The 12,857-nt window shown below is 41.8% G+C and overlaps 1 long non-coding RNA gene across 2 annotated transcripts in view; it reads left to right on the top strand.

Moving 5' to 3' along the window:
- The window catches only part of LOC311602372, a 73,953-nt gene that overhangs the window by 635 nt on the left and 60,461 nt on the right, over positions 1-12,857 (top strand). For both annotated transcript variants that reach the window (XR_014780737.1, XR_014780738.1), the window contains exons 2-3: positions 53-997; positions 9,699-9,855. This is a non-coding gene — a long non-coding RNA (uncharacterized lncRNA). The remainder of the gene's footprint in view (positions 1-52; positions 998-9,698; positions 9,856-12,857) is intronic.

The raw sequence follows: 12,857 nt of genomic DNA, 5'->3' as shown, positions 1-12,857 counted from the left end.
GTCTGTGTGTCTGTGTCTGTGTGTGTGTGTTACTGGGGATTTTTTAACCCAGAGCCTCACATATACTAGGTTAGGTTAGCACCTGTCTTAGTTACTGTTCTATTGCTGTGATGAGGTAACTTATAAAAGAAAGTATTTAACTGGAAGCCTCCATACAGCTTCAGAGGATGAGTCCATGACCATCATGGCATGGAGCACGGCAGGGGACAAGCAGGCATGGCATTAGAGAAGTAGCTAGGAGCTTTCATCTGATCCACAAGCACATGGCAGAGAGAAGACTGGGACTAGCTTGGCTTTTGAAACTCAAAGCCCTACCCCCCCCCCCAGTGACACCCTTCTAACAAGACCTTACCTCCTAATCCTTCTGTATTAGTCAGGGTTCTCTAGTGGAATGGAGATTACAAAAGGCATAGGAATATGAATATATATATATATATATATATATATCCATATCCATACATACAGAGAGATGGGGAGAAGTGATTAGAAATGTCAGATGGAAGTTTGTGAGTCCCTCAAAGTCTTTTCATGGAACATTTGTGTGATACATTTGAATTAAAAACCTGTGGTTTCTGGAACTCAGCTGTAGCTAAAGAATCAGCTGTGATTAGCAAGAGCCCAGCCCTATTGAAGCGAAATGTTTGCTTTACTGTGACACTGGATACTTGTTAGGTGGGGCTGAAAAAGCTGTTGCAATTAATAAGAGACCAGCATCACTGGAGTGCAGTCACCTGAGAAATGTTCCCCCAGGGTCAGCACACAGAGATGTGGTCCAGAGGGGGCTAAAGCTGCATCTCAGCCTGGAAGTCATGTCTGAGAATGTGTCAAGAGTCTCCTATGTGGTACTAGTTTTGAAGCACAAATGAGCCACGATGAACAGCAGCTGAGACTTGGCACTGGAGAAGGCCACTGGTGAAAGGTCCGCTTTGGTTGCAGTGAATACCTTGGAATACTGGAGATTCCGGGACCCTAGGACAACTACCAAAGAAAGTCACAGGTGAGCTATCTCTGCACATGGTAGAGCTGGAGAGATAGGACTGCCCAACTCCTACTTTTAGAGTCCAGAATATTGTGAGTGAGTTCCAGATGTCAGAAATAGAGTTACTGGATTTCATAGCTATATTACTGGAGTTTGATTTTGCTTATGTATGATTGTTCTTAGTCCCTGGTTCTTCCCTTTGGTGGTAGAGAAATACATAACTTATTTTTTGTTTTACGGAGGCCCACAGTTATAAGACTTTAGATTTTTTTAAGAGAACTTGTACTTTTAAAGTGTTGTGTTTTAAAAGACTGTGGAGCTTTTAAAGTGATACTGTGTTTTACATTGTGATGTTTTTCTTTTTTAAATGTTTTATTAATTTATTCAGATAACAACTCAATTGTTATCCCATCCCTTGTATCCTCCCATTCCTCCCTCCCTCCCATTTTCCCCTTACTCCCCTCTCCTATGACTGTTCCTGAGAGGGATTACCTCCCCCTGTATATGCTCATAGGGTAGTAAGTCTCTTCTTGGTAGCCTGCTATCCTTCTTACATTGTGATATTAGCATGAGATTTTCAGGACAAGCAAGCAACGAAAGGCTACGGTGTAATGGTGATGTGTTTTGTGTCAAATTGACATGATGGCAAGTGTGCTAATCAGGTCTTGTCAATTTGACACAAATTAGGGTCACCTTAAAAGGGAAAACCTCAACTGAGAAATTGCCTCCATTAGACTTGTTAATGGGCATGTCTGTGGGCTATTTTCTATATTGCTGGTTGATGTGGGAGGCCTTCACCCACTTTGAATGCTGCCAGCATTGGTTAAGTGGTCCTGGGTTAGGGAAGAATGGTAGCTGAACAAGCTGAAGAAGCAAGCCGTTCCCAACATTCCTCCCTGGTTTCTGCTTCCATTCTTGCCTCCTGGTTTCTTCCTTGAGTTCCTGCCTTGGTTGTTTGCCTTGATGATGGACGTGTAACCTGTAAACCAAATAAACCTCCTCCCAAATTGCTTTTAGTCATAGTGTTTGTCACAGCAACAGGAAACAAACTAGAATATGATTGCTTAAGTCCATAATTCATCCATATGCTTTACCTGTATATCAAACAGCAATATCACTGGAGTGACACCTCTGTTGGTCTCCTGAAAGGACCACCAGTGTGTAGCCCCAGTGTGAGTCCCTGAATCCATTACTACCCTGTCCAGAAAGCTCTGCAGGATCTTTGCTCACCTTAATCCCAAGATCCTAATGATTCTCCAAGATCGTAATCCTATCTATTTTCCTCTTTTTCTAAGAACCCATTCCTTTACTCCTAAATTTCAGTTTCTTCAGTGTTCACCCAAGGCATCTGTAGTGGTTTGAGTGAGAATGATCCTCATATCCTCATGTGTAGGAATCATTGTTTTTTTTTCCAGCCGGTGGAACTATTTGGAAAGGATTAGGAGGTGTGGCCTTTTTGGAGGAGCTGTGTCTGTCACTGTAGGCAAGTTTCTAGGTTTCAAAAACCCATGTGATTTCTAGTTTGTCTCTTTTCCTCCTACTTGTGCTTTAAAATGTGAGTTGCTGATGCCATGCCTTTGCTCTATCACTGTGGACTATAACCCTCTGAAAGTGTAAGTGTAATTAGATGCTTATTTTATAGGTTGCTCTGGTCATGTTTTGTTTGTTTGTTTTTGTCATAACACTAGAAGAGTAATTTAGATAGCCTCCTTTCCCTTTGTGTCCTCCTACCTAGTACCCCCTTTGTCTCATTTGCTCATATGTCCTGTATGTCTCAGACTTCTTCAAATCCTGAAATACTTCCCAAAATCTTGTGGAGGTGTAAATGCAACATTTACAGCTTGTTGATAATGATGATGGCAAGGTCTAGAGCTGCCTGTTTAGAGATCCTGCCTTCTCTTCTAGCCAGGAATTACTAGACATACAATTTGTGAGCCAACCAAAATATAGGCCACATATATAACCCCTTGCCTCTAGTCAGAATGTGAAGCTTATAGACAGGCCCCAGGTTTCTAGGTAATCGCAGGGCTAAGTGGCACCCACCCTTCCTTCTTCAGAGGAATCTAGGGATGCCTTGTCAGTCTTAAACATTCAGAGATTCCCCTGTCCTCATAGTTCCTTGACTATCACCTTCTTTTCTAAGAGTAGGAAAATTCCTGAGAAATCACATGGATGATGCTTCTGCAAAGTATGATGTTTAGGTGAATTTTTGTTTAGTAGGGTGTTTGCTGGCAGAGAGTTTCAGAGCTTCTACTCTGTAGTTGAGGGCAGTTCTTCACATGAACAGTTCTACATTGAGGTCCATTCTAACCACCTTTTCTCCCTGGCAAAGTGTTTGGGACTAGTATCAGATGACTCAACACATGGAAATGATATCATTACCAGGAGGTCCACAAAGATAATACCATGAAAATATGAACCCTGCAGTTGTCCAGTTGTCCACTAAATAGAGGCCTCAAGACGAGGTAGGCACCTGGGCTGAGGATACAGACATGAGCAAAAGGACTGCTAACTGCAGTGCGTAGCAGAGCAACCCTTGGAACCCCTGTGGAGTGTTTCAATCTGAAACACTACATACAGTATTTGTGCCTGGAGCCAGACTCCTTCCCAGTTCTTAGTCCTGTTCTTTCTCCTCTGCAACCCTACAGATCCCCCAAGGCTTTTTCTGGAGCTGCAGAGCCCCTTATCATATGATGATATACTATGAACTTCCATGTTGGCAATGCCACATATATATTTGCACAGCCCTAGGATTCTGGAACACTGTGGAAGGCTCCCAATCAGTCTGTCTGTTCTCTGTGTTCCTGTGAGATTTACCAAGGCAACTTACCTAGTCTGAGCCCTTCCTGTCATGACCCTTTCTTTTGCCCACACAGACCAGAGTATATATCCTGGGCTTCTAGAGCTTATCTTGCAGTGGAAGCAGGGCTGGTATCCCTCCATTACTTTTGAACAAACAGCTTCTGTTTTCAACGAGAAAGTGAGTCATATTTTTTAATCAAATAACTCTGCAATAGCTGATTTATTTTTAAGCTTCTCCCAATGTTTTCATTGCACCTGGTCTCTAAAAACCCCTTGATGTGTGCTGATGAAGCCTTAGCAGAATAATGCAGCATGTGGGGCCAAAGACCTAGCCTCAGAGCCCTGTACTGGAGAGATCACCATGGCAACCATGTCCAGCCTTTGGGCAGTGTGGCAGATGGGAATGAGGATGACTCAGACACTGCAGAACAACACTTAAGCAAACTTAAGACCAGGAAAATGGCTTTATGAAATGTGTTATGAAGGCTCCTGGTGAGGAAAAGCATAGAGAAACACTCCGAGTCATGGATCTGAGTCTCTAAAATGCAGCAAAGGAGGAAACAGGGGTCCACACTGCGTATGAAAATGCCGTGTCTGGGCTCATAGTTTTGTCTGTGTGAAGGAGGAAGGTTTACAGTAGACATGCTCCCACATCACTTGGGTTGTGGTACCTATGAGAAAGACACAGTAAGGTGTTCCTCATCAATACCACCCTGTCCTCCATGGAGTGGTGATATTGATGGCCAGGTTATGAGTTACATTATCAGAACACTCAATACAATCATTAGAGATATTCAAACTGCTAGGCAGGAAATCTGTGAGGTTAGAACTGCCATACTTAAGCCTAATACTGAGAAATGTTACCTGACTTTCCCAGCACAGCAATAATCTTTGTTTTCTTCATTTTCATAGAAATTTCTTTTATAAAATGTCTGACCATGGGCATCACCCAGCAGAGATCCTCTACTACTAAGCCTTAATGCATGGTTCATCCAGTTTCTAATAAAAGCTGATCAAATGAGAAAGCTGACTTACATTGTTCAAAGGAGAAAAGAATGTCTCTTCTTAATTTTTAATTTTTTTCAGTGCTGGGAGTCAAACCCAGGGACCATCCACAAGCCAAGTAAACCACTCTATAACTAATCCATATACCCAACCTTTTAATTCTTTTGGTGTGGCAGAGTCTCACTAAGTTCCTCAGGCTGGCCTTGGACTCAGTTCATAGCAAAGACAGTCTTTGAACTTGTGATCCTCATCCTCTGAAATAACTGGGATTTCAGACCTATACCAATATGATCTCTTCATTTCTTGAACAAAATCAGAAACAAAGGTTCTCTGTTTAATCAAACTTTATCTAGGCTCCTGTACCTTTCTTACGTTCATCTAGAAATGTAAGGTTAACAAAGAACCCTTGCTAAGTCAGGTTATCAACTCCTCTCCACTTTGCAGTGTCTAGTCATCCTCAACATCAGATTAGGTTCTTCTTCCTCTACCATAACTTAGGTGACATCTGAGAATCCTGCCCTGTTCTTTTTAAATGAGAAACATGTTAGAGAGGTTTAGCAGTAATCGCCTGTATTACCCATGTTTCTTCTTAGTCATTTCCCATCTGTTGACATACCTCAACATGTGCCTTAGCTATGAACTCCATTTCACCCAAGCTGTGTTTGAGGCTGAGTCCAATGTTCCTTTCTTTTTTATCTTTTTATTCAAGTAATTAATTCAGATTATATCTCAATTGTTATCCCCTCACTTGTATCTTCCCATTCTCCCTCCCTCTCTCTTTCACCCTATTCCCCTTCCCCTAGGTCTGAGACCAAAGAGGACCTCTTCCCCCACCATATGATCACAGCCTATCAGGTCTCATCCCAATAGCCTGCTTACCCTTTCTCTGAGTGCCACCAGGCCTCCCCACCAAGGGGAAGTGGTCAAATAGGAGACACCAGAGTTCATGTCACTATCAATCCCCACTTTCCACACAACTGTAGAGAATGTGCTGTCCATTGGCTAGATCTGGATAGGGGTTCTAGGTTCAGTGCGTGCATTCTTTATGAAGGTGCTTAGTGCTATGAATTTTCCTCTCAGCACTGCTTTCAATGTGTCCCATAAATTGGGGTATGGGAAGTCCTTAATTTCTTTCTTTATTTCTTCCCTGACCCAGGTCTCATTAAGTAGGGAGTTGTTTAGTTTCCATGTATGTGTAGTTTTTTTGTTTTTTCTGTTGTTGAAGTTCAGCCTAAGACCATGGTGATCTTATATGATACAAGATATTATTTCAATCTTCTTGTATCTGTTGAGGCATGCTTTGTGACCTACTAGATGATCAATTTTGGAGAAGGTTCCACGAGGTGCCAAGAAGAAGGTATAATCTTTTGTGTATAGGTGAAAAATTCTGTAGATATCTGTTAGATACACTTGATTCATGATGTCAGTTAGTGTCACTATTTCTTGGTTTAGTTTCTGTTTCATTGACCTATCCTTTGGTGAAAGTGGGGTGTTGAAGTCTCCCACTATTAATGTGTGGGGATCAATGTGTGGTTTAAGCTTTGTTAATATTTCTTTTACAAATGTGGGTGCTATTATATTGGGAGCATAGGTGTTCAGAATTGTGATGTCATCTTGGTTGACTTTACCTTTGATGAGGATGAAGTGTCCTTCCTCATCTCTTTTGATTAATTTTTGTTGAAAGTCTATTTTATTAGATATTAAAATGGCTACACCAGCTTGTTTCCTGTGTCTGTTTGCCTGGAATACCTTTTCCAGCCTTTTACCCTGAGGTAATGTCTATCCTGTGGCTGAGATGTGTTTCTTAATGCAGAAGAATGTTGGGTCTTGTTTTGCATCCATTCAGTTAGACTGTGTCTTTTTATTAGACAATTGAGACCATTGATGTTGAGAGTAGAGTGTTTGTATGATTATATTTTACAACAGTGGTTGTAGTTTGTCACTTTGAGTTGGAGTTTTCCTTCTAGTAACTTTGTAGGGCTGGATTTTTGGACAGGTACTGTTTGAATTTTTTGTCATGGAATATCTTGCTTTCTCCATCAATGGTTATTGAAAGTTTTGCTGGGTATAGTAGTCTGGCCTGGCATCTCTTAGTGTTTGCAGGACCTCTGCTCAGGCCCTTCTGGATTTTACAGTCTCTGCTGAGAAGTTGTGTGTAATTCTGATAGGTCTGCCATTATATGTTACTTGGCCTTTTTCCCTTGCCACTTTTAATATTTTTCTTTGTTCTGTACATTTTGTGTTTTATTATGTGGCAGGAGAATTTTCTTTTCTGGTATATTCTATTTGGTGTTGTGTAAGCCTCTTGTATGTTTATATGCATCTCCTTCCTTAAATTGTAGAATTTTTCTTCTATGATTTTGTTGAAAATATTTTCTGGGCCTTGGAGCTGGGCTTCTTCTCTTTTGTCAATGCCTATTGTCCTGGATTTCTTGGGTGTTTTGAGTCAGGAATTTTTCAGATTTAACATTTTCTTTGATGGTTGCATCAAGTTCTACAATTGTATCTTCTACTCTCGAGATTCTTTCCTCCATCTCTTGAATTCATTTAGAGAAGTTTACCTCTGCAATTCGTGCTTTCTTCTCTAAGTTCCCTCGTTCCCAGCTTTCTTCTGTCTATGCTTTTTATCATTGTTTCCATTTTCATCTTCAGATCTTGAACTGTTTTATTGATTTTCTTCATCTGATTGTATTTTTCATAATTTCTTCCAGTGCCTCTCTATAGGCCTCTTTAATGTCTTCAATCTATTTGGGTGCATCTTCCTGCATTTGTTTATGTATTTTATTAATTTCCTCCATTATCATCTTCATTACTAAGGATTTGAGGTCATTTTCTTGTGCTTCATTTGTGTTTGAGTTCTCATAGTTGAATTCTTTGGAATAGCTGGGATCTGGAGTTGCCATATTGTTTTGTTTTTGTTGTTTGTGTTTTTTATGCTGGCCTTTAGTCATCTTGCTGTTTCAAATGTTGGGAGGTAGTTTCTGGTGTCCTTCACTGGTCATTGAGAGCAGTTCATTGGTGAATGTCTATAGGTCCAGGGCCTTCACCTGTGGGTATTAGGGAATCCTTCCCTGGATCAGGCAGGTGACCTGGTTTCAGCCCGAGGGACTTTGCTCAACACCCTGGGCACCCCACTGGATAAGCAGAGGCAGGTGCTGGTGCTCTGCAGCCCAAGGATCAGTTTGAGGTAGTGTAGATAAAGCTGGTTATCCTGCCTTTGGCTGGGCTTTGAAAACCCTGCCCTCAGGAACTGGGAATTTGGGGGCCCAGGCTTAGTCCACCCTAGTGTGCTGGAACCCCTGCTGGCTTGTGGAAGTTGGCTAAGGCTTCTGCCTGATCCATCCAGGCTGTGGGGCCTAGGTTCGATTCTGCCTGAGAGCAGATACTGCCCTCTGTCTTGTGGTGGTTAGCTAAGCTTCAGACTGGTTCAGTCTTGTCTGAGCATGTGGGAACTCCCATTGGGATGTAGCGGCTGGTTAGTCTCCACCTGAGCTTACAGGAATGGCTCCCTGAGTTGGGGAAGCTGGCTAGGTTTCTGCCACTATATGCCCTCGAGCCAGTTCAGTCCCTCCCTAGAGCATGGGAGCCCCTGCTGGGCTGTGGCAACTGGCTAGGTTTTCACCCCGTTTAGACCATGCCACCTTACATCAGTCAACTCTAGAGTGCGGCTATGGAGCTGTAGCTGGAAAATGTGTCCACAGCACCTGGGCCCCTGTGTGGGCCCTGGGTCCCTCCGTGAACTGGTGGCATGATCTGAGGTAAGATCTATCTCAGATCCACATTCTCGGCTCCACCTGGGCCAGCAGACACTGATGCTGTTTCTGTGTGGCTCACAGATCAGTCAGAGAGGGAGAGAGAAAGAGCACAGGTAAGGCATGGCATGGTAGGGTGCCCTGGGCTTTAGATATTGTACCCGCATCGTCCCTGGCCTCTGGGGCTTTCTGTGCACTGGCAGGGTGGGGCGGGGTGTCTGAGGTCAGATCCACCTGTGTTCCTGAGTTTTCCCCAGGCCAGCAGCTCCAAACTCTGGTGCTTCACTGCCCATGTTCAGTCCTAGATACCGAGTCTGTGTTACAGAGCACAGCTGGAACTCACAAACAGGTACAGATCCAGACTCTGGGGAATGGGAACTGGTCCTCCGTGGGCCAGTTGGATGGCCCAAGGCTGGACCTACCAGTGCTCTGCACTGTGTGGACCCCTCTCACCTAGGGCTCTCCAGGTCTTGTGATCTATAGCTCCCAGCCCAGTCTCTAGTCTCTGTCCTGCAGATCAGATACCATGTGTGTTCGGTGCCACCATCTTGGATCTCCCCCAATGTTCCTTTCAAATGTCACTTCCCAACTTTAAAAATCTCTTGCAAAGCAATCTGGCTGAGACTTAATAAACAGAGTTGAATAACTATTTCTATAAAACTACTCCAAGGAGCACTAAAGACTGTTAAAAACAAAACCAAGTAGCATTTACGGCTAGAGAGGTGGTTCAGTATTTAAGAGCACTGGCTGCTCTCCCAGAAGATGTTGGTTCTATTTCCAGAAACCACATGGTAGCTCATAACCACCTATAACCCTAGTTCCAGGTGATTTGATATCCTCTTTGGTCTCTTTAGGCACCAGGTATGCAAGTTGTGCAAAACATAATATAGGAAAATGCCCATACACATAAAATAATAAAATAACAACAAAACTTTAAAATAAATAAATAAAATTGAAACTAAAGAAAAGTCAGGAGCTGGGTGAAGCAAGGACAAATTCTGCCAAAGCATGACTTTGTTGATGCTTTGATTTTGGAATTCTAGTATCCAGACCTGTTTGTAAATAAGTGTCTTTATGGCTTAGGGTACTTCATGAACGCAATCCTGGGAAATAAATACATATATTGACTCTGTAGTAAAGATATCATTTATTTCCTCCAGCTCATCATTTTGCTTATCATGTCAAGAGAACTGTGAGACTATTTTAACTTTGAAGATATGGATTTGATCATGGAAAGAGACTAAGAGAACTGAAAATAACTTTGGGAAAGAGGGGTTGAAAAACTACAGCGATGTCTATCCTCAGATCAAGACATAGGTAAGTGTGCAGTTAGTAGGTGTATAGCTAGGAAGGAAACTGACTTGATACTAAATAACTATTTTTTCTACCTCTTACTTTTTTCTGAGTTTGCTTCCTATATTATCCTGTTGTGGAAAGCCTGTATCACCTGAAGAGTTGGCATCATGTCCATGATCAAGGAATGACCTCTTATTCTACAGGCAGAAAATGATGAGCCAAAATATTGAAGCCATTTGCCCTCTTCTCTGTATGCGTATGTTCAACTTTTTATTTTAAGGAAAATGTCAGCACATTTTTATCCTATTCTTCTGTAGTATGAAAGGGAGATCTGATTTCAGCCTATTCCAGAAGCATAGAAAAGGGAATGCAGTGGCAAGGGCTGAAGACTGTTCCCTAGACCTGTAGCTATGGTGCATCTGCCCTCCTGAGCTGGGCATGGTCCTCACAAAGTTATGGATTTTAATAATGAGGATGCTATCAGGCTAATTCTATTTATGTTCTTTCTTAAAGAGTATGTTGTTTTTCTTTCCTAGAATGTGTTTCTTTTTTGCAAGAATGATCATTTTCACAATATTGACTCTACTAATCCATGAGGATGGGGAGTTTTTCCATTTGCTAGTGTCTTCCTCAATGCCATTCTTCAGAGATCGGAAGTTTTCATTGTAGAGGTCATTCATTTCTTGCACAAAGGCAGCTTCAATGATCAACAGTTTAGCAAAGTGGCAGTTTACAAATATAATCTTAAAAAATCAGTAGTCATTCTATACACCAACAAAAATGTAGAGAAAGAGATTGTGGACATACTCCTATCCACAATACTCTCAGAAAATAAAATATTTTGGAATAACCCTAATCAAAGAGATTTGGCTTTGTTGGAGGAGCTGTGTTGGGCTTCTAGTACTCTCTTTAGGCTTGGTTTGGTAGTCATGAATTTTTATAGGTTGTTTATACCATGGTCAGTTTTTCTTTCTCTTGAAACAACAGCAGATATCTGTGCTGGGTATAGCAATCTCTGTTAGAACTTGGGAGAATGCATTGCTCCAGGCTTTTCTGGCTTTCAAAGTTTCCACTGAGAATTTAGCTGTTCTTTGATGGATTTTCCTTTATTTGTAACTCGTGTTTTTTCTCTTTCTGCTTTCAACACTCTGTTTTTCTTTATACTTGAGGCATTACACTAAGACAGATCATGGGGATCTGTCTTTTAAAAAATCTTCTCTCATTCATTACATCTCAACTACAGTTTCCCCTCCCTCCACTCCTTCCAGCATCCCCTCCTACTTTCCTTCTCCCCCAATCCACTTCTGTTTCCCTTCAGAAGAGAGCAAGTCTCCCAGTAATATCAAATAAACATGGCCTACCAATATGTCTAGGCACCTCTCCTCATATTAAGGCTGGACAAGGCAACCCAGTAGGAGGAAACGGGTCCCAAAAGCAGGCAAAAGAGTCAGAAATACCCTCATTGCCACTGCTTAGAGTCCCCAAAGAACATCCAGCTACACAATTGTAAAATATATGCAGAGGACCTAGCTCAGACCCTAAGAGGCTTCCTGATTAGCAGTTCAGTCTCTGTGAGGGCCCTAGTGGGCCATATTAATTGATTCTGTGAACTGTGTTCTTCAGGTATCTTTATTCCCTTTCCTTACTTGTGGTGGATTGATGTTCCACCACTAGAAGCCTTGCCTGGTTATAGGAGATGACCAGTTCAGGCTTGGTATCCCCCATTACTAGGAATCTTTGATAGGATCACTCTTATAGATTCCAGGGAGTTTCCACTGTGCTAGGTTACTACATTGCCCAAAAATAGCCCCCAACTCCAGGTGTCTCTTCCAGTACTCTTCCCCACCATCTTACAACCTGATCCCTCCTATTCCCATTCCCATCTAACCTCAGTCAACCCACAAAATCTATTCTATTTTCCCCTCCCAGAGAGATCCACGCATCCCCACTTGAGCCCTCCTTGTTACCTAGCCTTTCTGGGTCTGTGAACTGTAGCATGATTGTCTTTTACTTTACAGAGAATAACCATTTATAAGTGATTGCATACCATGTTTGTCTTTCTAGGTCTGGGCTACCTCACTCAGAATGTTTTTTTTCAGTTCCATCCATTTGCTTGAAGATTTCATGATGTCATTTTTAACAGCTACATTTTCTTTTTCTATTCTTCAGTTGAGAGACATCTCAGTTGTTTCCAGTTTCTGGGTATTATGAATATTAAAGCTTCTATGAACATAGTTGAGTAAGAGTCCTGATGGTACAATGTTGTGTGCTTTGGGTCTATGCCCAGGAGTGGTATAGTTGGGTCTTGAGGTAGACAAATTCCCAATTTTTTGAGAACCTGAAATATTGTTTGCCATAGTGGCTGTACAAGTTTGCACATTGACCAGCAATGGAGGAGTGTTTTCCTTGATCTACATCCTTGCCAACATGTGTCATCACTTCGGTTTTTTATCCTAGTCATTATGACAGGTGTAAAGGTGGAATCTTGAAGTAGTTTGATTTGGATTTCACTGATGACTAAGGATGTTGAACATTTCTTTAAGTGTTTCTCATCCATTAGCGATTCCTCAGTTTAGAATTCTCTGTTTAGTTCTGTACCCCATTTTAATTGGGGTTATTTGGTATGTAGATTTCTAGTTACTTGAGTTCCTTATATATTTTGGATATTAGCCCTCAGTCATATGTAGGGTTGGTGAAGATTTTTTCCCAGGCTGTAGGTTGTCCTTTGTTCTGTTGACAGTGTTCTTTGCCTTACAAAAGTTTTTCAGTTTCAGGAGGTCCCATTTATTAATTGTTGACCTTATAGCCTGAGCTGTTGGCGTTCTGTTCAAGAAGTTGTCTCCTCTGCCAGAGTTCAAGGCTCTTCCCCACTTTTTCTTCTAACAGATTTAGTGTATCTGGATTTATGTTGAGGTGTTTAATCCACTTGAACTTTAATTTTGTGCATGGTGATAAATATGGATTTACTTGCACTCGTCTACATGCAAATATCCAGTTAGACCAGCACCATGTGTTGAAGATGC

The sequence above is a fragment of the Acomys minous genome (assembly GCF_964271855.1).
Source record: "Acomys minous genome assembly, chromosome: 7".
Taxonomy (NCBI): Eukaryota; Metazoa; Chordata; class Mammalia; order Rodentia; family Muridae; genus Acomys; species Acomys minous.
Note: the sequence above shows the minus strand (reverse complement) of the source record. Positions and strands in the feature narration are given on the sequence as shown.